The 27,530-nt window shown below is 47.4% G+C and overlaps 1 protein-coding gene across 4 annotated transcripts in view; it reads left to right on the top strand.

Annotated features, from left to right (window-relative positions):
* Positions 1 to 3,450: 3,450 nt before the first annotated feature.
* Usp30 (ubiquitin specific protease 30) overlaps positions 3,451 to 27,530 on the top strand; it is a 301,098-nt gene continuing 277,018 nt past the window's right edge. For 2 of the 4 annotated variants that reach the window (XM_070101827.1, XM_070101828.1), the window contains exon 1: positions 3,451 to 3,599. The gene's annotated coding sequence lies outside the window, so the exon portion shown is untranslated. The remainder of the gene's footprint in view (positions 3,600 to 27,530) is intronic. The other 2 variants (XM_070101825.1, XM_070101826.1) reach the window with 1 other exon arrangement.

Here is a 27,530-nt window from a genome sequence, read left to right as displayed (position 1 = left end):
TCCCTCCCCCCACTCACACAACACAGGTGACCCATCATTCCTCCCCCCACTCACACAACACAGGTGACCCATCATTCCTCCCCCACTCACACAACACAGGTGACCCATCATCCCTGCCCCCACTCACACAACACAGGTGACCCATCATCCCTCCCCCCACTCACACAACACAGGTGACCCATCATCCCTCCCCCCACTCACACAACACAGGTGACCCATCATCCCTCCCCCCACTCACACAACACAGGTGACCCATCATCCCTCCCCCCACTCACACAAAACAGGTGACCCATCATACCTCCCCCCACTCACACAACACAGGTGACCCATCATTCCTCCCCCACTCACACAACACAGGTGACCCATCATCCCTCCCCCCACTCACACAACACAGGTGACCCATCATCCCTCCCCCCACTCACACAACACAGGTGACCCATCATCCTTCCCCCCACTCACACAACACAGGTGACCCATCATCCCTCCCCCCACTCACACAACACAGGTGACCCATCATCCCTCCCCCTACTCACACAACACAGGTGACCCATCATCCCTCCCCCACTCACACAACACAGGTGACCCATCATCCCTCCCCCCACTCACACAACACAGGTGACCCATCATCCCTCCCCCCATTCACACAACACAGGTGACCCATCATCCCTCCCCCCACTCACACAACACAGGTGACCCATCATCCCTCCCCCCACTCACACAACACAGGTGACCCAGCATCCCTCCCCCCACTCACACAACACAGGTGACCCATCATCCCTCCCCCCACTCACACAACACAGGTGACCCATCATCCCTCCCCCCACTCACACAACACAGGTGACCCATCATCCCTCCCCCCACTCACACAACACAGGTGACCCATCATCGCTCCCCCCACTCAAACAACAAAGGTGACCCATCATCCCTCCCCCCACTCACACAACACAGGTGACCCATCATCCCTCCCCCACTCACACAACACAGGTGACCCATCATCCCTCCCCCCACTCACACAACACAGGTGACCCATCATCCCTCCCCCACTCACACAACACAGGTGACCCATCATCCCTCCCCCCACTCACACAACACAGGTGACCCATCATCCCTCCCCCACTCACACAACACAGGTGACCCATCATCCCTCCCCCACTCACACAACACAGGTGACCCATCATCCCTCCCCCTACTCACACAACACAGGTGACCCATCATCCCTCCCCCCACTCACACAACACAGGTGACCCATCATCCCTCCCCCTACTCACACAACACAGGTGACCCATCATCCCTCCCCCCACTCACACAACACAGGTGACCCATCATCCCTCCCCCACTCACACAACACAGGTGACCCATCATTCCTCCCCCCACTCACACAACACAGGTGACCCATCATTCCTCCCCCCACTCACACAACACAGGTGACCCATCATCCCTCCCCCTACTCACACAACACAGGTGACCCATCATCTCTCCCCCCCACTCACACAACACAGGTGACCCATCATCCCTCCCCCACTCAAACAACACAGGTGACCCATCATTCCTCCCCCACTCACACAACACAGGTGACCCATCATCCCTCCCCCCACTCACACAACACAGGTGACCCATCATCCCTCCGCCCACTCACACAACACAGGTGACCCATCATCCATCCCCCCACTCACACAACACAGGTGACCCATCATCCCTCCCCCTCACCCACACAACACAGGTGACCCATCATCCCTCCCGCTCACTCACACAACACAGGTGACCCATCATCCCTCCCCCTCACTCACAGAACACAGGTGACCCATCATCCCTCCCCCCACTCACACAACACAGGTGACCCATCATCCCTCCCCCTCACTCACACGACACAGGTGACCCATCATCCCTCCCCCTCACTCACACAACACAGGTGACCCATCATCCCTCCCCCACTCACACAACACAGGTGACCAATCATCCCTCCCCCCACTCACACAACACAGGTGACCCATCATCCCTCCCCCCTCACACAACACAGGTGACCCATCATCCCTCCCCCCACTCACACAACACAGGTGACCCATCAGCCCTCCCCCCACTCACACAACACAGGTGACCCATCATCCCTCCCCCTCACTCACACAACACAGGTGACCCATCATCCCTCCCCCCACTCACACAACACAGGTGACCCATCATCCCTCCCCCTCACTCACACGACACAGGTGACCCATCATCCCTCCCCCTCACACAACACAGGTGACCCATCATCCCTCCCCCCACTCACACAACACAGGTGACCCATCATCCCTCCCCCCACTCACACAACACAGGTGACCCATCATCCCTCCCCCCACTCACACAACACAGGTGACCCATCACCCCTCCCCCCACTCACACAACACAGGTGACCCATCATCCCTCCCCCTCACTCACACAACACATGTGACCCATCATCCCTCCCCCCACTCACACAACACAGGTGACCCATCATCCCTCCCCCCACTCACACAACACAGGTGACCCATCATCCCTCCCCCACTCACACAACACAGTTGACCCATCATCCCTCCCCCCACTCACACAACACAGTTGACCCATCATCCCTTCCCCTCACTCACACAACACAGTTGACCCATCATCCCTCCCCCTCACTCACACACACATTGAAAACTAACCCCATCACCAATCTAAATAATCATGACATTAATTATCCTCAATTTAGGAATATCATGACACTTGTCACTTGAGGACAGATTATTTACAACCCTGGCTGGTACAGGACTACCAAAAACACAATGTGAATATTACATTTCAAAACACACGTATACAACTACCAATAAAGTTGGTATTACCGTTAATGACTTAGACTTATTACACATTAATTGCCCCCCTCACTATGAAATAATATGATCGTTATCACCAACTTGTTGACTTACATCCTAACTTGACATATATGAATAAACCTATGTGGTAATTATATAAGTATTGGTGAAACAGTAGCACCAAAGACACAGTACATTTAATAACAAAAATTAACATAAGGGAAACATGACCAAGTCTTACACATTGACTCTTAAACCAGGTTAAGATACACTTCTAGTGCTTAACAAAATCTTAGGCGCACGCAGGCGCAGACAGCCACAACTGTGTATGTGCCGTTACACATCCCATACTCACAGGTTCATACACATTCACACGTTACATTACTCCAACTCTCTAATTCGCTGTATAGTCCTTGTGGCTTAGCGCTTCTTTTTGATTATAATAATAATAATCCAACTCTCTAAAAGATCACAGAGAGAGAAGGCAGAGAGAGAAGGAGAGGAAGAGAGCAGCAGCTAGGACTGCTGCTGATTGGTCGCCTGATGCGGACGCCCGTGTAGCATGGAGGCCCAGCCGCGCTGGGCGAGTCAGTCGTTCGCCTGACCTCAGTTAGGTCACATTAGGTCACGCTCCCGACCCAGGCCAGCTGCCTGGGCTGGTGCCCTCAGTATTCAGAGTGACTTTCGCGCCGACCTGTGTTAGTTTACGCACGGTCTCGCACCTTCGTTCGTGGACCACGCACGAGTGCTGCGATGTTCGGTATCGGTATCCAGACCAGAGCTTTGGTGAGATGGGTAAGGATAGAAATTTTGGAAAAGGGTGGGAGGGGGGAGAGAGGTAGGATATAAAAGGTAAGTGGCCCAACCACTTTGGTGTAATGTAAAAAGTGTACGTGAAATGATAAGATATTCTTTAAGAGGTATAAGAATAACACATAGATATAACAGAATATAAGTACATGACTCTGAATTGGTAGTAATTATACAAGTTGCAATTGCTTTTTTTTTCGATTGCACAACGGATATTTATGCGACAATGAAGGCAATAATTTTCTGGCCAGTTTATGGAATTACGTGACAATGGCTTCTTACAGGTGGTGTCCAGCCATGGTAAATAGCATAATTTTTACATTAGATTGTTATATAAGATGTCTCCCTAATTGGGGGCGATGATTTTCTTAGTATACATAGAAGGGTTCTGGTGCTACCCAATCTTCTTCATCAGGGAGGTTGCTCAATATCATGGGTCCATGGTAATCATCTTTATGTATAAAACGACGGACCCTCTGTGGGAGAGTCATTCTTTGAGTCCTGTGAGGAGGAGTATTGATTACATAATCCGTGGTATTTACCACTTGTATAGGATGTTCTCTATCTGGCATGTATAGTTCTTGCATTGAATAGAGTTGTTTCTTTTTTAGAGTGTCGAGGCGTACATTTATGGCAGTAATATCTTGTTGTATGTGTAAATCTGCCATTTTAACTCTGTCTCTCCTCCTGGTATCGGTAATAAAGCGAAGAGCTCTATTCTGAACCCTTTGTAGCCGTAGCATGTTGGTCTTTGTTGTTAATGACACTGGGACACAAGGGTATTCGAGTATTGGTCTTCTTATCATTTTATACAGATGTTTTTTGACATGTTGAGGGGCTTGATTGAATCGAAAGAGACTGCTAAGACCGGCTTTGGCTATGTTGATCTTTTTTAGTTACATGAGATGTTGAGTGGAGCAGCCTGTCTATTTCGTATCCCAAAATCTTGTTAGGGTTTCTAATGGCTACAGGTGTACCTCTGATGGAGATACCTCCTTTATCTTCAATTGTTGATGCAAAACATCCTATCGTGCTAACAAGGACCTTGTCAGGATTAGTCGTAATTCTCCACTTCTTTTCCCAATTAGATGTTCGACGAAGTTCAATATTCATTTTTTCTATGACTCACTCATACTTGTATTTTCCTGTTACCGGAGTTGATGAGACGACATGAATAACATCATCTGCAAACTGTGTCACAATCGTATCACTAAACTCTGGTTGAGGAAGGTCATTCACATAAATGTTGAACAGAAGTGGACTGAGACAAGAACCTTGTGGGACACCAGCCGTCGGTATAAAAGGCTCTGTCGACCTGCCATGAAAGGTGGGAATGATTTTTCTTTGAGTTAAGAAATTATATATTACTCTGAGGAAAGTCCAGTTATGGTCTGGTAGGTCAATGAGTTTGTATATAAGGCCATCATGCCATAAGCTATCAAAAGCTTTATGAACATCTCTGGTGGCAATTAAGGCAAGATTCCCCTGATGTTTTAGACTTGCTACAGTATCGAAAATAACATTTATTGCATGATTGGTACCTCTATGTGTTCTAAAGCCAAATTGTTTTTCAGTAAAAAAGTGATTAAACTCCATATAGTAGTTCAATCTGTTGGAAATGACCTCAAGAACCTTTCCAGTGACTTAAAGTAAAGATATAGGTCTATAGTTCCCAGGTTGGTGAATGTCTTTATTGGGCTTACCTAGAAAGATCATCCTAGCAGTCTTAAAAACCACTTGAAAATGTCCTGATGCCAAGATGGCATTAAAGATATTTACCAAAGACTGGTTTACAATTTCTGGGAAGGAACTTTATTTGTTTCATTGTTATTCCAGAGAGGCCAGGGGCTCTATTTCTCATTCTTCCAATAACCTGACTTATCTCTAGTAATGTAATAGGTCTAGTAAGCGGGTGGGTATCTTCAAGAGTTGAAGTACCGATGGAAGGTAGTGGTTGTAGATCTTCCAAGTTCTCATCTCTCCATTCATTTACCAGCTGATAATGATTATTGTTAAATTGACGACTGTTATTGTGGGAGAGAATTTTCTCCCATACATCACCCATCAAATTAGCCTGGTCCTGGGGATCGTCAAGTTTAATTTCAACATCTTCATCATCCTCATCAGTGAAGGTATGAACTAGGTAGTTAGGAGCCTTGTGCTTTGCCCCTAAAAGTTGTCGGATCTTACTCCAAAATTTTGCTGGTTCACGTTTATACTGATTAGCTTGAAGAACTAGCAATTTCCATAAGTCCCGTTTGTGATGACTAATCATGTTAATTAATTCTCGCCTTAATCGGTGCAGTGTAGCTACTGGTGGTTGTCGCATTTGAAGATGCCTTCGACATTCTGCTTGCGTAAACTAACATGGAACTCACAGGGATGTTCCCTGTGAGTTCCATGTTAGTTTACGCATGGTTACTCACAGGAACTTGAGTGACTAAGTGCTTTTCTTTCGGGACATTTTTGCAGTGAGTGTGGTGCTGTTCTGTATTAGTTTACGCATAGACACGCCAGTAATACGTGTGCTATCCGTGCCTTGCCAACTCGTGTGCATTCGTGGGCGTTCGTGCATGCACCTATGCCACACCGCCTTTCGTTTTGGCGATAGTGCGACAAATAACACCCTAAGTGAGCATATTGTGTTAGTTTACGCACAATAGCGAATCTGTCGTGTATCTCGTGCATTCGTGTGATTCGTGCGTGTGCTGTGGCGGGGCGGTGACCGGCCAGCGTACTTCGTGTGCTGGTCCAGCTCGCCAGGCGCCTGGTGCTGTGTTAGTTTACGCACAGCACCTAACGGTGCTCGCCACTCGTGCATTTGTGAGTCTTATGCGTGTGCTCAGTGCTGTGGGAAAATATCTGTTTGTGACCTACGTGTGCACAGTACAATTCCAGTGACGTAATCGTGGCTTGTGCACCACTGTGACTGGGAACTGTGGCCCACAGCTACGAGCCTCGTTGGGGCGGCTGTGCAGCCATGTCATCCCAGGAAACAAGAGGCAAACGGCCGGTGTCATCATGCGACGACGACTTTCTGAGCGACATAGAGGAAGTGGAAGCCCCAGCGAAGAAATCCAAGGACAACCTGAACTCCGGGGGCGATGCCCCAGAAGTGCCTCAGCTGATGCCAGCTACCTCCCCAGATGGCCCAGGGACAATGGGGACATCAGAGACCAACCCAAGCCCGGCCCAGCAGGCGGACACCCACCAACATCCGGGTACCATGGAAGAGAGCCAGTATCCTGTTCCTCAGCAAACGGTACCAGGGGCAACCGACCCAGACGAAGCCCCACAGGCACCCGAGGAGAACGAGATGGTACAAGGGCGAGCGAGACCTCAGAACTGTGCTGCAAGACAATCAACTGTGGCCTTCAACAAGTTCCTTATCCCTTACTACGATGTGGTGAAGAACCTGGAGGAGACCATGCCCTCCATTAAGCTCAGCTGCGACTTAACGCTCAGGGGAGAGATCCTCTCGTGGCAAAGCCGCGCGACGGGGACACGTCGACTGAAGGCAATGGCTGCAGAGGACCCGGGGATAAGGGAGCTCCTGGCTCAAGAAAAGATGCACAAAGGGGTTGTGCTACACGTCCCTGTGTCTATCTCAACAGAGCGCTTCCTCGATGTACCCAACATCGTCAAGGCAGAGCGGCTGACCACCGGGGTCAACAAGATTCCAACCCGGAATGTGTTGATCCACCACCGAGGGCCCCTACCATCCTACATTGCACTGGGGGTGTGGGGGCAGTTCAAGACCTGGCCATATGTAGAGGGTCCACTCCAATGTTACAACTGCCAAGGCTTCAACTACATCGCGGCTACCTGCCAACATGTGAAGAAGTGTGGAGTCTGCAGCAAGCAGCACGACTCCAAGGATTGCATTGCATTGCTCAAGGAACCCGCCCCCGAGACCCCACGCCCCGAACCCAAGTGTGCCAACTGCGGCAAGAAGCACCACGCATGGAACCAGGGCTGCCCTGTCATGGTACAGTGGTGGCAGCAGGTGCGACAGCGGATGGCCCCTGTGGCAATGACGACTCAGCCCAGCTCGTCAAATGCTCAACAGCAACAGGCCGGGACATCGTCCAATGCTCCACAGGGCCCGACTACGGCCTCGTCACATCCCAACCCATGGAACTATCAGCACCGACCATTGGCGGCAGCCGACACAGCCCCCTCGACGCCGGACACGCCCTATAGCAGAGAGTTCCCAGCACTGGGGGCTCACCAGAGAAGACCGGTGGCACCGCCAACATTGAGGCAAGGGGAACAACGGCAAGGGCAAGCCTCAAAGCCTCAGCAAAAGCAGAACAAAGGAACACAACAAGCCCGGCTCAGGGACGCAGCTCAAGGAGCTGCGGTTACACAGCACCAGACACGACACCAGCAGGGGCCTTCCCGGCAGAGTCAGGCCCAACCCGAATGCAGTGGGGAGCAGGCCACGACACTCAGTCAGATGGCACAGAGAGCCACAGAGATCTGCATGACCTGCGAGACAGCTGCGGCAACGATTGCGGGAGGGGGCCAACAACCCCAGGCCCCAGCCAAGAAGACCCCGTCACCCCAGAGGAGGGACACCACGAAGACTCACATTGTCACCATAATCAACCTCATGATGGAGTTGCTTGCGAGTCAGCTCTCATCAATGCAGGACAGGAAGATCTGCAAGGATCTCCTGACTACCGTGTTCAGCCTGGTTATGCTGCAGCAGGAGGATGCAGAAGACCTTCAGGCCCACCTCGCCCGGATCATCACGCCCGAGGACTTGGAAGAACACGCACAGATATTCCAGAGAACCGTGGACCAACAGGAGGAGATGGAGTCTGATGGGTCGCCCATCAGTCCCTAAAAATCCTTCAGTGGAACATCTGTGGTCTGAGGCAGAAACTCCACCTAGCGATCCAGGCGGCAGTCCAGGATGAGATAGACGTGTTTCTATTCCAAGAAACCCTTGTCAAACCCCCACCTGCTCCACAGCCACGCATCTCTGGGTTCTCCGCATACCTGCAGCAAAGTGGGCCCCACACCAGGGGCACTGCAATCTATGTCTGGAATTGCATCCCCCACTCAATCATCACTGACCCCATCAACTGCGGTGAAGGGGTGGAGGTGCAAGTCACTACTCTGCATCTACCAACTGGACCACTGACTGTTTACAATGTGTACTGGAGCACACAGTTCACCTTCGACCTCTTGGAGGTTGTGCCCCTGTCTATATCTCGCCTTGAGGGCATACTCGTGGTGGGGGACATCAACGCCCATCTTGAGCTTCTCCGCTCTGTCTCCCATACCAATGAGACAGGCAGGCACCTGGTGGCGGTGCTCGAGGACATTCCCGAGATCATCCTTCTCAACAATGGGGAGCCGACACACCACGGCGGCAACCAACTGGATGTCACTCTCCTCTCCGAGAGACTGCAGCCTGGGGTGAGGTGGGAACTCCATCCACTTCTCACCAGCGACCACTTTGCGATCGTCACCATGCTGGCACCCACTCAGCACACCCTGTACACACCACCTCCATTGTGGAACATCAAGAAGGCTGACACTGGCAGTGCTTCCAGGATGCCATACAGCAATGGTGGGAGACAACCACCCTCTCCAACAACCCTGATGAGGCTGCCCAGAACCTCCAAGCAGCCTTCACCCATGCGGCCGAGGCGGCCATACCGCTCACAAGGGTTGGAGGCACCATCAAGCGGGACTGGTGTTTCTATGACAAGACAGTCAAGGAGCAGAACCACCACGTCAGCTGTGCCCGCAGGCTCCAGAGACGAAACCCTACCCCCAAAACCCTTCGACTGCTGAGAGAGGTGGTGCAGCACACTCGCCACATCTCCCAGAGAGTCCGCCTGGCAAAGTGGTTTGAATGGTGTGCCTCCTTCGACCATGCCACTACCCTGTCTGAGATCTGGGCGAAAATAGGTACAGCTACCAGAAAACACAGAGGAACGGCACGTGCTCACCACGACCCGGCAGGTGAGGCGGAGAGGCTGATCGAGCTCTTCACCTCCAGGGCAGCAACAGCCCGCCTGCCACAAGACGTGCAGAACCTTCAGGCTGTCCTCCTCCCAGACAGGACTGCCAGGCTGTGGGCAGCATGCTACGAACACGATGACACCGACGTTGACTTCAGTGGTCGGGAGTTGCATGTGGCCTTCAGGACATCGTGTGACACCACCCCCGGCCAGGATGGTATCACCTACAGCATGATCGCAAGGGCAGGCCCCTCTGGACACGACACACTCTTGGAGGTCATCAACTGCTCCTGGAGGGCTGGGCAACTCCCCACTGCATGGAAGGAGGCCACCATCCTTCCAATCCCCAAGCCCAGGGACCCAGAAAGCATGAGGTCCATCTCCCTCACCAGCTGTCTTTCCAAGATTGCTGAAAAGATGATCCTTGAGCGACTACGGTGGAAGCTCGGCCCAGAACACCGTCACATATACAGCTTCACACGGGGAGTGGGCACTGCAGAGAGCATCACCACCCTCTTTGCAGGCATTGGGTCAAAAAAGAGATCCAAAATTGTTGTCTTCCTGGACCTCGAGAAGGCCATCGAGCTTGCCAGCGCGCCATCCATAGTTGACTTCCTAGCATGCAGTGGCATGAAGGGCAGGCTCCCTGCCTGGATCTCTTCATATCTGCAGGACAGGTGTGCATGGGTGCACTTCCAGGGACAGGTGTCCACTCTCAGGCCCCTGGAAAATGGCACCCTGCAGAGGAGAGTCCTCAGCCCTGCTCTCTTCAATGTCCTGATGCATGACCTGGTGCAGCTGCCATTCTCTTCGGGCACCCAGCTGCTCAGCTACACCGATGATCTTGCTCTCATTATCACCGAGAGATGCGTTTGATGCATAGAGCCCAACGCTACCGTAACCTCCTCTCCGCCACCTGTCGTAGCCTCGGCCTCAAGGTCTCGGCGGAAAAGTCCTGCATGCCGAAGTGCCAGAAGGGAGCCTGGGTCAGCAGCTACTTGTACTTGGGGGTGCACATTGACAATCGGCTCTCCTATTGGAATCAGGCGGAGTATGTCAGAGAACAGACCATGCAATGGGTCACGGCTATGCGGGCCCTCGCCAGCCCTAGGTCGGGGGCCAGCCGTGACATTCTCCAATTGTTCTACATGCAGGCGGTGCACTCTCTTGTCGACTACGGGGCACTTACCCTAGTCCATGCCCACCCTACGCACCTCTGAAGACAACGTCATCCAAAATACTGCCACTCGGGTCAGGCTGGGCCCACCGAGGTGGACGAACACCGTGCCACTGAATCATGAGGCGCAACTGCAGCCCTTACACGATAGGATCACCCTTGTGGCCGCCAGGAGGGTGGCCAAGTACGTACAACTCCCTGGCAGAGAGAGACTGCAGGACCTTGACCGTCAACAGGGAGACCTCAGGGAGTCCCCCAGCTGTCTGTGGGTGTGGTCAGCAGCGGATGTAGTGAGCAAACTCCTCCCCATGGCGCTCATCGTGGACAAGGGCTGTGACCGGCCTGTGGCAGGGTACTCTGTACTCCCGCCCTGGGCACCAGAAGCAGCTGTGGTCCACATCCAAGCCCTCCCAGTTAGCAAGCGCCACTGTCCACAACATGTGCTGCAGCAATGGGCTGTAATGAGTATAGCAGCAGCAGAGCACCCTGGGTGCGCAGTATATTACACCGACGGTTCCCGGGATCCCGAGGCTGGCCGCACGGGTGCCGGGGTACACCATATCACCCTGACGGCCGGATGGCGACTCCTGGATCACTGCACCATCCTCCAGGCAGAACTCCATGCCATCCAAAGAGCACTGCAACATGCACTCCTGGATCATCGGCAACCCCCAGTCATTCACGTTGACTCCAGAGCGGCATTCCAGGCCGTCATGCGCAGGGAGCCCAGGGACAACATCTGGCTAATTACTGCCATCAGGAAGGACCTGCAGACAATGAGCAGGGACAGAGGGCAACCCTGATGATTTCATAGCAACTCGTACCAGCTTAGCTCAAAGTGTTTTTAGAAGAATCCGTGAAACACTTCATAAATCAACAGCAGAATTTACAAGAGTCGCAAACACTCAAGCAAAGCCATCCAAAATCAAAGTAGGTTCGAGAGTTATGCTGACTAACTTTAACAAAACGTTTGCAATGCCTAAGCTTGATCAAAAGTTTGTTGGTCCTTATCGAGTAGTTGAACATATCACTGGTAATAAGTACATATAAGGTTAGAGAAATTAGCACTGGTCAGTATAAAGAATCGCATTTAGATCATATGAAGTTAGTATGTGATGATAATGATGTTCCAACCCAGACTAATGTGACAGACTCTGACAATCCTCCTGATCCTGTACTCTCTACCTCTGATACTCAGTCAGACGATCAACCTGAATGTCCTTATTCCCTACGTACACGACAGGTATTGAGAAATCCTCAAGTATCATTTGTAACTACTAATTCAGATTTGCCTCAGATACAGCATGAGTTAGCCAGTGCAACAGAGTTTGATCCTCCCAGAGATGACACCCATTCTGCATATATCAATCTCACCCTAGCAGAGTTGGGGTTAAATGTAAATAACCTGTATAGATGAATAATTACAGAATCAACTTATCAGTATTCAAGAATTTTTTTTGTGTGTTCACCTTCTCTCCAAATTCTGAGAGTTAACAGTCTAGATTTGAGTGCACCGAATCTGCCTTTCTGTTAAACACTTCTTTCTTTGTATATATTCCTTCCTCAGAATCCGTAGATCACATGAATACAGATCGATCGATCAAATTTTTTTTTATCACTTCTATTGTGTAATCTCAACGTTGAGTTTCATTCGATGAGTTGTGCTATATTATACCTTGTATTGCATTACAGTTTCATTACAGTTTCAGTTACGTAAGCTTCCATTCCAATGTTCTACTTATGTATGTTATAATGTTCAATTGTTGTGTACTTTGACATTGTATAGAATCAGCCCAAGCCATACACCTGTCATCTCTAGTTTGTATTAGTTGTATGTCGGGACGACATACATTAGCATCGCTGAGCTCTCAGTAGTAGTACTAGTTCCTAGTAACCAGTTACCAGTAACCAGTGTACCAGTAGATGACTCACTACCAACCGTCTGTGTGAATCATTGACTGTATTCATATTGCTGCTGACCATGGCAGGATTTCAAACACCCTCACCCATAGGCACTCATGGGTCAGTCAAGATAGGGAGCAGAGAGAGGCAGGTCGGCTGTTGGCGCTTTCCATACTTCCCGTTATATATTATACGTACTACCAGCCTACGTGAGTATTCTTACCCCATCCACGTTATCGAAACCCACATGACAGGGCTACCCGAGGGGAGCCCCCACCGAGCATGCAGAGGCTAGACAGGAAGATGCAGGTTGGGATCCACCGGCTGTGACTTGGCTACCCTACTGCTAGAAGACTCATCAAACGCGTGTGAGAGGAGCGCTGCTGCCATTGTGACCAGATGGTCCCCAAGCCACTAGTGCACTACCTTCTTGACTGCCCAGTGATGGTGCCACTCCGACGGAGGCACTTCCCAATGGCACCTGGGGACCCGACCCGAGAAGACACCACAGCCCGGCTGGTGTACCTGGCCATCTGAGACCTGGGAACTCTCATCCCCATCCTGGCTGCCCACCCGCCGCCTCGATGACGATGCCACCTACAGACGATGATTCGCCACTACCTCTCCTGTCTTTCGACTCTCCTACCCCACCTTTTCTCCTGTCTTTCACCCCCTACCTTCCCTTCCCCACCACCACCACCAAAAAAAAAAAATCCAATGGAGCCTGTATTAGTTTACTAGGCAGAAGACTGAACTCACCTAGAGCCATGCCACACAACCAACAATTGTTGGGGCAACAAGTGCCTAAAGACCCTGGGCCCTAGAGACGCCTGCTGATGAAGCCCAAGTCGACACCTGCTGATGAAGACCAAGATGATGCCTGCTGATGAAGATGCGAAGTGAGACGACACTCCCCCCCCCCTGGGGAGTCCCAGCAAGATAGGTGATGTTACCCTCCACCCAGAGGGCCTAAGAAAGAAGACAGAAGAAAGAAGAAGATGAACAACACCCCCAAACCGGGGGCCACTGCCGGGTCACCATCTGGAGAAGACCCAGGATGGAAGCACCGGCAAATCTCTAATGAATGAATGAATGAATCCAACTCTCTTGCCACAGGAAAGTCATGCACATTCTTTGCAACTGTCCACCCCAAGGAGGCAACCCCATTTCTACCCCTGACATCCCATCCTACAGTAGCATTTACCATCCCTACCCTGCCACTCCCACCTGATTTACAAATCTAATAAATCCTCTAACGTAAGTTCTCTATATCCCTCTGAGAAAGCCCGCTCCCACCTTCCATAAATTTCCCTGTTACGGCACGTTTTATAAAACGTAACTGCTTAAACCCGCCTCTTCACCTCACTTACCCCTTTCCCCATCATTCCCCACGATATGTATATATAATCTACCACATTGTACCCCACAGCCCTAATGATACTCTCATCCAATCCCCCCACGTCAAGACTTAACTCAGAACAGAAATCCATTTACCCCCAATCTTACGGAGTACCCTACTCAACCAACCCCTGGTGCTACCCATCCCCTCAAAAAAATATACAACATGAAACGCTGACTCCTCACCTTCACATATTCCACACCCCCCCCCCCTCAACCACACGTTTATCCCTCAGAAACGTACCCGATGGCAAAATCCCGTGCAGAAAATGGTACATTATGTCACGTGCTCATGGTTGTAACCACATCCTACTTAACTTATTCCATATACTTCCCCATGTATACATGAGGAAAATTTCCTGTACAGGCACCACAGCCCTCCCCACCAACAATAGACACATCGCACCTATTTTGACCTTCCCCGGATCTCAAGCCCACACCATAGCCCTTAAAACAGTTTCACACTCCCGCAACTCCACTCCTGAATAATTTCGTTTCAATCTCTCATGGATCCTGACCAGACCCCCCCACCCACACCTTCCCTCACCATCTCCCTTTTAATAAAGACACATTTGACCCTCCTCTTTAAGTCCAGCAAACCCAACCCCCCCTGCCGCACAGGTAACATTACCATTTCTCTTTTAAGCCAATCACATCCCGAGCCCCACAAGAATTTAAAAACCCTCCTAAGTATGTCCGCTATCGCAGTCAGTGTTAATGGGAACACGGCCGCCAAGTGCCATACCTTACTATACAATAAGACATTAATAACAATGGCCTGCTGTACAAGGGTCAAATGATAAGGCCTCAATGCACCCAATTGCCCCTGAATCCTATCCACCAACCTAATCGAGTTTTCCCTGCGCTCTACATCCAGATCGTCTGCATAGATAAGACCACAAATTTTTAACAAATTCACCCACCTCCCCACCACTGAACTACCCCACTCAACCCTCCCAGCCCAAGCTCCTAACCCCATGACCATGGACTTTTCTGAATTCACTCTCATACCAGTTGCATCCGAGAATTGTACTACCCCATCCAAGGTATCCATTGACATCCCCTCCCTAACCAGAGCAGTAGTGTCATCTACATACCCTATTAGGACTGGCCAAACCCTCCCAACTCTATTCCCTACACCCCCCTATTGCACATACGCTTCTCCATCATCCTATAAAAGGGGTCTTGTATGCATGCAAATAAAAGTTGTGACATAGGGCACCCCTGTCGAAGTCCTCTTTCCATTACAATCTTCCCACCCAATCTCCTATTAATCTGTACCCTCACCATTGCACCGCGATACAAAGCATCTACCCATCCCACTATTTCTTCCCCAAATCCCTGTCCCTTGAGGATGGCTCTCAATGCTTCTCGTTCCACTCTGTCATATGCTCCTTGCCAGTCTAAAGCCACCAAACCCCCCTCCCCCCTTTGGCTGCCACGAAATCCCTTAGGAACCCATGTCCCTCCACCATAGACCTCCCTGGCAACCCAAACTGAGTTCTCAATACTACTCTATCCACTATGCATTTAATCCGATTCCCCAAAATTTTGGCAAATAGCTTATAATCTGTGCGTAACAACGATATTGCCCGGTAGTCCCTAAGTGTATGTTGCCCCTTACCCTTCGGTACCAATAATACTACAGCTGTTGCCTGCTTCTCTCCCAACTCTCCCCTCTCCTTCATTAAATTCAATAACCTAACCAAAAAAACCCTCATTAGCTCCCAATGCTGTAGATAAAACTCTGCCAGGAGTCCATCGATTCCTGGAGCTTTACCCTTATGCATTTCACTTAAAGCCTTCCATGTTTCTCCCTCAGTTATTTCCCCTCCCAACCCTTCCCTATCACTGTTTCCCAACTAACATATCACATTCTCACACACATGTTTCAAAACCCAAGCTCCTACCCCATCCCTTTGCCAATACTTTCCATACCACTCATCCACAAACACTCCCATTCCATCTGTGGCATGTATAACCTGACCCACCCTAAACCCACCTACCGACTCATGAACCTCCAACCATGGAATAGCTGTTGCCTGCTGTCGTTGCTTTTGCCTACGCAATACACACAATGAAGGCCTATCGCCCCATAACACCTCTTCCACGCCTGCCATTACCCTCATCGCTTGGAACCTCTCATCTTGTAGCTTGCGCAGCCTCCCCTTAAGTGCCAGTATGTCATCCATAGGATAAATACCCGACACCACTCCTCTCACATAACAACCCCTTAACCTGTCCTCCAAATAGTTGGCCAGCCCATATTTTAAAGAATTAATTCGTTTCCCTTCTCTCACATAATATTGCCTAATTCGTTCTTTAGCCACACCATCCCACCATGTTACCACATCCTCCACCCCATGTACCTCTGCACTTAACCCCTCCCACAGTGTTGTAAATCCCTCCAACCCCTCCTCATCTCCTAACACACTCACATTTAACTTCCAATAACCCCTAGAGATACCCGCCAGTGAGTCCCATCCCACCTCTGCCACGACTGCCCTATGATAAGAATAAGCTACCTCTATTGTGAGGAAAAACCCCTTGAGAAAATGTACAAGACCCCTTGAGAAATGTACAACCTATCTAACCAAGCTGCATAACCCCTCCTTACGAAAGTGTGCTCTACCTCCCACACTCCCCCTCCAACTGCATCCCTCAACTGAATATCCCTCAAGAGGTCTCGTAAGGCCGCCGACATGTGCCCCGCCCCTTTTGGTTCCACATCAGCCCTCCTGATAACAGTTCCAGTCTCCACCAACGATAGCCACTGCAGGTAAACCACATAAGAAGAAAACTAGGTCATCACATACAAATTCCTGCTTTACTTTCACATCGTTCTCAGCTGGTGCATACACACTTACAACACCCTCCCCCCCTCCCCCCTCACTTCTTATCAACACAAACGGGCTTGAAACCCCGCCACCTCCAGCTCTCTTCCCTCCTTGAAATTGTGTTCTTGCAGGAACACTACATCCACCCTATATTTACACAGAAACATTCAAAACCATTCCCTCTTCACACTATTACACAGTCCATTTACGTTCACAGTCATACACCTAAGGCCTCTTTATAGTTTCCAACCCTTCCTCCTCTCTTCATTCATCCCAGGGCCTCCTGCCCCAGAGCCAGCACAGGGCTTCACACCCCCCCCTTTCTTCCGATGCCTTTTATCCTGACTACTTCGACAGTACTCTTCCTTCCTCCCAAACCTCTGCCGGCATCAGGATATCATCTGAGTCTGACGCCGCCGCTCTCTTCCTCGTGATGCCCTCCACTTCCATGTTGTCTTCTGAGGTTCCCTCACGATGAACCTCAACCTCCACCATGCCCCGTTCCACGGCACACGGCGACATCTCACGCTTACTGCTTGACCAGTCATCCCTGCTATGGTTTTTATCATCACATTCCTCCACAGGCAATGCCGTGCCTCTCACCAGCTCAGGAACAACATCCTCTGCAGGCGGTGTCAATGTCCTCAACACTTCCTGAAGCTCTTCCTTGAGAGCCTGTACCTCCTCCTGCACTTGCACTTCTGCACTTTTCTCCTGCCTAGGAACAGTTCCTGTTATGTCACAGCTTGCCTCACACACACCAGTCTCCTCTATGGGATCCTCTACCACTTCACTCCACAAGCGCCCAAGCCCTTGCTTTTGCATGGGGCTCTCAACAACAGCTACCACACTGTTAACTGGTGCTTCACCAGTTTGTGCAGGCGCCCTCCTCAGCTTCACACATGCTGCTGCCATATGATTGTATGCCCCACATAACCTGCACATAGTCTCTGTCTGGCATGCGACACCATAAATTGCATCCTGAAGTCCTCCAACACGACATAAGACGGTATGGGATGTCTCAGAGTCATCTTCAGGGAAAAGGCTCCCTCCAGACTGCCCATGTAAGCACCAGCCATCCACTTGCCCTGTTGTGCCAGATGTACGGTCCCATATACCTCGAAAACACTCCTGATGTCAGCCTCATCTGCCTCAAATGGGACATTACGAATCTTAACCCACGTAAAGTGGCGAGATACGTCGATCAAATGCACCTTCACAGCTGGAGTATCGTCTAGTCTCACGTCTTGGAATCTCATCACCAAAGACTCATACACGGACTTGGAATTCAGTTTGACGAAGATTCTGTATGCCCCATTCAGAGCAACACCATACACCTCATCGTCCTGGATACCATATGTCTCCCTAATGATGGTCGGGAGAAACACCTGAGCTGAAGAGAGTGAAATTGCCCCACGAAGCAGCTCCATACAGATGGTATTTACGCGCCTCCTCACACTCAGCGCCATGTTGGTACAAGGTAGCTCACCTGAAAACAGCAGAAGGGTGCAGAGCACAACCACACACTACCGTGGCCAGGCAGCGAATTATGTATTAGGGAGGTAATATGTGTTCTGTCGGCCTCACGCTCTCTTTGTTTACACTCACGTTTCTCCCCCTCACCTACAGGCGGCGCACCAGCGCTGCCAACCCCTCCGAATTTGACTCACTCTGTGTCACGCCATCTCCATCCCACAATGACAGTGCTCTGTTAGTGTCAGGTAAAGACCCACAAGATATAGCTAATTCAAATTCAAATTCAAATTCAAAGTTTATTCTCTATAAAGATTACAATGTTGAATTTACAGAATTTGGTTGTTGTGTGGTTTACATGTAGTTAAATAATGATTACAGAGTGTACTACTAGAACGCCTAGCATGGCTAGGCATTTCGGGCAGACTTAGTTTAATTCTTTATTTTAAAATATTGCAAATTATGAGGTAAGTTGGTATTATGGCTAAGTGACTAAATACTAGTTTGTGAGTTTAGCAATGTGAATGCTTTTGTTTTGGCACAGTACATAGTTTCAGTATTGGAGTATCATAGGATTCATTATTTTAAGATTGAGATTAATATTTCTGTTTATGGTCAAATGGGTGAGTGAGTGTAAGTGTGAACCACCAGGTGGTATTCGTGTAGTTAGTTGATGGGGTTTATCAGGGAGATAAGATGTTTTCTAATGGTAGTTTTGAAGGTGATGAATGTGTCTGCAGTTCTAGAGTTCTCAGGTAGGGTGTTCCAGATTTTAGGGCCTTTGACATACATTGAATTTTTGTAAAGGTTTAGTCGGACATGGGGAATGTCGTAGAGATGTTTGTGTCTGGTGTTATGCCTGTGGGTTCTGTCACAGCTATCAAGAAAGCGTTTTAGGTCAAGGTTGATATTGGAGTTTAAGGTCCTGTAGATGTAGACTGCACAGTAGTAAGTGTGAATGTACTGAACAGGGAGTAAGTTAGATCTATGAAGAGTGGGGGGGGGGTGTTGCCAGGGATGGGATTTAGTGATTATTCTTACTGCAGCTTTTTGTTGGGTTATTATTGGCTTTAGGTGTGTTGCTGCAGTTGATCCCCAAGCACAAATAGCATAGGTGAGGTATGGATAAATGAGTGGTATAGTGTGAGAAGAGCATTTTGCGGCACGTAGTATCGTATCTTGGAGAGGATCCCAACTGTTTTGGATACTTTTTTGGTTATGTGTTGGATATGGGTGCTGAAATTCAGGTTGTTGTCAAGGTATAGGCCTAGGAATTTGCCCTCATTATGTCTGGTAATTAGAGTGTTGTCGATCTTAATGTTAATTTGTGCATCTCCAGTGTTAAGCGTAAGTTTATTGGCTGTCATCCAAGTCGATATTTTGATCAGCTCCTCGTTAACAATGGTGTTGAGGGTGGCAAGATTAGGGTGAGAGATGACATAAGTCGTGTCGTCAGTAAAGAGAATGGGTTTCAGGTGTTGGGGTACGTTTGGAAGATCATTGATGTATATGAGGAAGAGCAGGGGACCAAGGACACTTCCCTGCGGAACTCCAGTATCAAGTGGCCGTGTTGTTGATGCTGTGTCTTTAATGGTAACATACTGATACCTATTAGTAAGGTAAGATTTGAAATAAGCAAGCGCATGGCCTCTTATACCGTAATGGTCAAGTTTGTGGAGTAGGATGTCGTGGTCTACTGTGTCAAAAGCTTTTCTTAGGTCAATAAAAATTCCTAGTGGATATTCCTTATTTTCCAATGCTGTGTAAAGCAGATCTAGCATTTTTATGATTGCATCATTAGTGCTTTTATTTTTCCTAAATCCAAATTGGCAGGGGTTGAGTATGTTTTGTGCTGTTATAAATGAATATAGTCTCCTGTGCACGAGTTTCTCAAAGATTTTGGATAGCAATGGTAAGTTTGATATTGGCCTATAGTTGCTTAAGTCTGTAGGGTCTCCACCTTTATGTATTGGTGCAACCCTTGCCATCTTGAGTAGTTTCGGGAAGGTGCTAGTTTCTAGGGACTTGTTAAAAAGTAATGAAATAGCATGCGAAAGGATATGGGCCGCTCGCTTGTACAGTAATGGTGGGACATTCGACAGATTCCCTGAGTTGTTTTTAAGTGACTTTATAATCACTGGAACTGGAGTCCTGCAGCAAATGGTTAGTAGACAACAAACTATCATTACACCTCGGGAAAACTGAAGCCATTCTCTTTGGCACGAAACATAAACTGAGAAGATCAAATAATTTTAATGTCCAGTGTAATGGGGAGCCCATCACTTTGGTTTCTTCAGTAAAGTATCTGGGAATCCCCTTTGACCCATGCATGTCAGGATCGACACCATGCCCAGCCCTGCTAGGGTAGGGTAGGTGCCTGAGCCTGAGATTTCAGCTCACAAGACTGTCATTCCCATTAGCCCCCTTGGAGCGGGGATGGCAGACCAGAGAGGCCTAGCTTCTCCCTACGAGCCCTGTGAGGGCGAGGAATGTGGCTAGGCCTGGAGACAATTGGTCCCAAAGATGAAGGGGTACTTGTGCCTCCTCCCATGGGAGACTTAGGTCTCAGACACTCCCAAGACAGGGAGGCAAGGCCGGGCCACCACTTGGAAAATGCCCGGACCGGGAGAATACCGGCGAATCTTTAATAATAATAAAAAATGCATGTCAGGAGAATTGATAGGGAAGAGTGTAGTAAAGAAAGCGAATGCCAGACTGAAGTTCCTCTATAGACAAACACAGTGTCTACCTACTGAGGCTCGCAGTACCCTATGTCTAGCCCTTATACAGTGTCGTATGGATTACGCTTGCTCTTCATGGTACTCTGCCTTGTCAAAAAAACTGGAAGATAGACTTCAAATCACCCAGAACAAAATACTAGTAAGATTCATCCTGGGGCTGGGACCAAGAGAGCATGTAGGCCAGAATGAATTACAGCAGTTGGATATGCTGAATATTGAAGACAGAGTAAAACAACTGAAGCTAAATCATGTTTATAAAATCCCTCACAGTGTCCAGAATATCTTGCTGTCAATTTTGTCAAGGTTGGGAACCAAAGCAATCATAGTACGAGGGGGAGAGAGCACAACTTTGTAGTAGCCACAATCATTGGTCAGGCGCCAAACACCTTTTATTGTACAGCAATAAAGAAATGGAACAGACTGCCTGCACATGTCAAAGCCAGTCATAGCATGAACCAGTTCAAGAAAAGTGCCAAAAGGTGTCTGATGAATGTAGCTTCAGAAAGGGAGGGGAATGATTTTCTATTTTTTAGCTAAAATTCGTGTAAATTTTACCTTATTCCTAGTAATGACCCTCGTATTGTAGATAGTCTTAATGACCCTCGTGTAGTAGATAGTCTTTTTAGTATGATAATAAGATATTATCTTCATTATAGAATAATAAGAAAATATTATCACCTTTATATTATAATAATAAGGTAAAAGGACCCCAATGGAAATAAGTCACTCTGTCTGACTTTTTTGGGTTATCCTAGGTTCTCTACACATATGCTGCTATGTATGATAATTCTATGTAACTGTATTTGTGTATACCTGAATAAACTTACTTACTTATTTACTTACTAAATTACCCAGGATAAGCCAAAAAAAAAAAGTCAAGGTGATTTATTTCCATTAGGGTCCTTATAATGACTGACTTTTATGCAGTCCTTATGAACTTTGAAAATAGCAGTTTAAAGGACTTGTATATTTAACATGAATCAATGTCATGTATGTAGTGTATTTTAATTGTGGTCATGCAATGTACGTACATGTATTTTTAGGAAACAAAAACAATAATAGTTACCCAATAAAATTGTAAAGTAACTTAAGTTTTTATCTCTTTATAAAGTATTTGTGGAAATTATTTAATTTCCGAAGCTATAGTGTCTAATAAGTGTTTAGGTGCTGATTTAGGTCAAAACGTATTTGCATTTTTAATGGAATCAGCTGGGTTCCCGCTGCGCCTGCGCAGATGTGCAGGGGGGTGGGGGTCGAGCTGGGGGAGCAGGTGGCGGGAGTGTTTTGAATGGGTGAGGAGGCTGAGAAAACCGGGAACGAGGAAACTGGCGTTCACGGCGGCCTAAGGATCAATATAGGCCTCAATTCATAATAGGAAGTGTCGAGACTGTCCCTAGTGAAGAGCGAGGGAACGTGATTTACGGGACCACCGTAAAGGGGTGGTAAAATTAGTGAATAATGTTCGACCGGGTGGCAGGTGCACGGCCATGGTGTGTGTCCAGGGGAAATACCCGTGTGTTAATCTTCGCTCATCGGCCTCAGATCTTAATGGAGTGACCTCTAATTTGTATAATAGTTATGAGACGTTAAATCGTCTTGTGAATGGTAATGTAATCAGTGATAATAACATTGAGTTAAGAGAATGCGGGATGTGAAATAGAGCGCCCTGCTCCGAGTGAATGTGTGACTCTCGTACCGGGGATAATGAAGATTTATGGAATCACGACTTCTAAACCGGGACAAACCGACGGATATCCCGTCCTGCCGGAATGAGAACCGTGTCGGTGTAGCAGGACATCGAAATGAGATGGTGAATGGAGGAAATAAGGAGTATCAATCACCCACAGTTAAGTAACCCTTCTAGTTATAACAGACTCATGCTGGCCAGTTAGGTTATGTTGTGATTAGATAGGTTATGAGTGATCCAACTACATCAAGTGACCACCAGAGAACATCTGGTAAGTGGTGGGATTATGTACAAATGTTTTTCCTTGATGGATGTATCCATGTGTATCCTACCCCCCCCCCTTCATTCAGCTATACTAATATAATCTATACAGTCCACAATTAATTAGTAGCACCGTGCTTGAGGGTGCTACCCAATTTATACTGGTCTCGGATAGATGTGGATAAGATTGTGAGGGTCGAGGGGCCACCTGTAGTGACCAGAGGTGGTTTAAGATTTCTCACAAGTCTACACGGGGTGACTACGATAAACAATATGGTTGTCTCCCAATGAGATTACTTGTATGTATATAATGTTGAGGTACATACAGATAAGCACCCTATAAAATTTTCCATATCTGCCTGCTGGTCCTTCCTGAACCGGATGCAATCAGTAAAAAATTAATTGAATTAATTACTTAATAATTAAGTGACTGATTGAAGGAAGTGGGTATAGGGTACACAAATTTAATCGGTCGTGTGGTGGAGGATAATTAGCCCAATTAATTGCTAGCACATGGGTGGCTAGGATTTATACAACCTGGAGTTTACCTGGAGAGAGTTTCGGGGGTCAACGCCCCCGCGGCCCGGTCTGTGACCAGGCCTCCTGGTGGATCAGCGCCTGATCAACCAGGCTGTTGCTGCTGGCTGCACGCAAACCAACGTACGAGCCACAGCCCGGCTGATCAGGAACTGACTTTAGGTGCTTGTCCAGTGCCAGCTTGAAGACTGCCAGGGGTCTGTTGGTAATCCCCCTTATGTGTGCTGGGAGGCAGTTGAACAGTCTCGGGCCCCTGACACTTATTGTATGGTCTCTTAACGTGCTAGTGACACCCCTGCTTTTCATTGGGGGGATGGTGCATCGTCTGCCAAGTCTTTTGCTTTCGTAGTGAGTGATTTTCGTGTGCAAGTTCGGTACTAGTCCCTCTAGGATTTTCCAGGTGTATATAATCATGTATCTCTCCCTCCTGCGTTCCAGGGAATACAGGTTTAGAAACCTCAAGCGCTCCCAGTAATTGAGGTGTTTTATCTCCGTTATGCGCGCCGTGAAAGTTCTCTGTACATTTTCTAGGTCGGCAATTTCACCTGCCTTGAAAGGTGCTGTTAGAGTGCAGCAATATTCCAGCCTAGATAGAACAAGTGACCTGAAGAGTGTCATCATGGGCTTGGCCTCCCTAGTTTTGAAGGTTCTCATTATCCATCCTGTCATTTTTCTAGCAGATGCGATTGATACAATGTTATGGTCCTTGAAGGTGAGATCCTCCGACATAATCACTCCCAGGTCTTTGACGTTGGTGTTTCGCTCTATTTTGTGGCCAGAATTTGTTTTGTACTCTGATGAAGATTTAATTTCCTCAAGAATTACTCTCACAAGGTGTCTACTTAAGTTGTATAATGGGTGATTATTAATTCCCTAACCATGGCTGGGTCTGAGGAAGTTAGTGCGGCTGGCAAGTCCATGGATGCCAAAGCAAAGAAAGCGTCACTACAAGCTCGGAAGGGTCATGTTACTAAATCATACAAGAAGTGTATGGAGTTATATGGAGTGTATGGAGCTATAACTTAAATTGCCAGGCATACCATCTAAAGGGGACAAAAAGATACAAAACATCCAGGCCATGGGAAAACCTGGGTAGCCACAGCCACTCAAGAGGGAGAGGTTTTTTAGTGCCAGGAAGGAAAAAAAACTGGCAGGAAATGGCAGAAATCGTACACCAAATCCAGTCATTCCTGGAGTGGAACCACAGTCGATGGCCTCCACTCCAAACCAACAGATACAGATACTAATGCCGGAAAAAAAATCCCCCCCCCCAGTACCAACAATACCACCAGTCCGATAACATTCTTCTTTGCAAATATACAGGGTCTAAAGCCAGCAACAAACAACAAAATACCTTTCATCCGTGGACTGCTTGCAGAGGCAAAGGCAATGTTCGCGGCTTTCACTGAGACCCACATAAAGGATCACTTGGACAACGAAATATGGATCCCAGGTTACAACCTATACAGATGTGACAGAGTGAACAGGCAAAAGGGGAAGGGTTGGCCTGTACATTGCAGAGTCACTTGTTTGCACAGAACTGCTAAATGCCTCAAATGATGTAGTGGAAGTTTTAGCAGTAAAGGTCGAGAACCAAAACCTAGTCATTGTGATAGTCTACAAGCCTCCGGATGCAACATCCCAGCAATTCCAGGAACAGCTGTTAAAAATTGACCACTGTCTGGAAAACCTTCCAGCTCCTGCACCCAACATCTTGCTCCTGGGGGATTTCAACTTAAGGCACCTAAAATGGAGGAATATAGCAAATAATATTGTTGCAGTAATAACACCAGGAGGCAGCTCTGATGAAAACTCACACTCACGTGAGCTTTTAAATCTCTGCACAAAATTCAATTTAAACCAGCAAATAATAGAGCCTACTAGACTGGAGAATACACTAGACCTCATCTTCACTAACAATGATGATCTGATAAGAAATATCACCATATCAAAAACAATATGCTTTATAGCGGCAGCGGCAGCGGCAGCAACGGTATCCTACCAGCTCTTCTTTCTCAAAAAAACATCGCCCATCAAAACTTGTGATGGCCTAAGTGAAAGTTCAACTACATGAACCCACGTAGACCACAACATGACCCAAGAATACTAAGAATGTAACCCAAATCTTGACAAAATTAGAAGATCTAAGGAAGACAGCCCTGCTAACCCAAACACTGCCTCCGCTGCCAGACAACCACTTAACCCAAGCTCCGAGAAAACAAGCCTTCTCCTCCATTGCTACACAGTATCTACTTCAGTGATACTATGAAAGGATATCGCAGAAGACACAACACCAGTAATAAAAGAATAACAGCAAGGACCCTAGAACTCAACTTGTCTACCCAGCAGGACGCCAGTGTATCATCAACCCCTCTCTCCGCCGCCACCCAAGGAACAACAACAACAACAACAAACATGGCTGACTCCCCCTCCAACTCCACTCCCTTCAAAGGATTCATCCATGATAACTCAGGTACGATTATTCCTGACAATATCAAGGACTACATCGTTGCTCTAGAAAATGAAATCAAAGATATCAAAGCAGCACTCGAGCGACGAGATTCCAAGATAACCAACCTCGAGAATAAGATCCAAAACCTTGAAGAGAAGATTACATCGGGAAGTGTTGATACAGAAAATACTCTAAAAGCAGCTATAGCCAGTCACACTGAACAAATAACAACAATAAATATGAAGGTTGAAGAAGCAATCAAGGACTGGAATCTGAACATGCACACTCGACTAAATGAATACCTTGATTTCCAAGACGACAAAACTGAACAAGATAAGTTGTCTGATGCAGTTATAATAAACAGTCCACACATTCCTAGTGACATAACACAAGCACAGTGCAAAGAAACTGCTATCAGGATAATACAGAACCACGTACAAGTCATCGTGCAAAACAATGAAATCAAAGAAACACGTTTGTTAGGAAAACCAGGAAGTAAACACAGTATAATGATCCGACTTCATTCATACGATAAAAGAAAGGACCTAATTAAATCAGCAATTACAATGAAAAATGGAGTGTACATAAATGAGTGTCTAACAAAAAAACGTCAAAACCTTCTGTTCAGGCTGAGAAAACTTAAACAGGAAAACAAAATACATCAGTGTTTCACGCGAGATGGGAAAATACTAGTAAGGAAAACATCAACAGGACAACAATATACCATCTCAAACGAACATGATTTCTCTACCTTCCTTAGAAAAGCTGACATTTCTGTAACAGATTAAATAAGTGCCCTTAATACATATATACGTGTGGTGCATATAGTGTACGTTACTATCATATTGTACATTATTATTTTTATTATTTTTCATCACTAGCTAATGCCAACTACCTCCAATACTCTATAACTTTCTTACTGCTATTAATTGCTCATAATTTTAAATTAAAAGTCAAATCTTACTCCAAATTAATAATATTCATTTTTTCTTACCTGTCCATTTAATTTTGTTTATCACTACTTGTTTTTTTAGTCACTTTACATTGTATATTCAATTAGTGTATATTCCAATTACTTTTTTGCAAGTACCAAAACTATCTTTTGCTAGCTAGTACCAACTACCTCATTTTTTTTTACTTTTATTGTGCAATAAACTGCTCAATTTATCTAATATTACAAATCAGATCTTACTCCTAAACCAATATTATTTCATAGTGACCATCTGTCCATTTAACTTTGTTTACCATTACTTAATTTTAGTCCCTTATATATTTTCTCCTTTATTTTAGCTTTATATAACTACCCTAGCTTATACATTCACAATTGTTAAAATAATCAAGGTGCTATTCTCAGGTGCTAAAGTAGAACAAGTTCACAATTTTGGCATTATATTCCAAAGCTCATTTATTTTATAGTACTACCTACTATCATATTCCCAAGCTCCATTATTTGATCATCACTTTATTTGT

The sequence above is a fragment of the Cherax quadricarinatus genome, chromosome 79 (assembly GCF_038502225.1).
Source record: "Cherax quadricarinatus isolate ZL_2023a chromosome 79, ASM3850222v1, whole genome shotgun sequence".
NCBI lineage: Eukaryota > Metazoa > Arthropoda > Malacostraca > Decapoda > Parastacidae > Cherax > Cherax quadricarinatus.
This window is presented reverse-complemented; position numbering and strand designations above follow the sequence as displayed.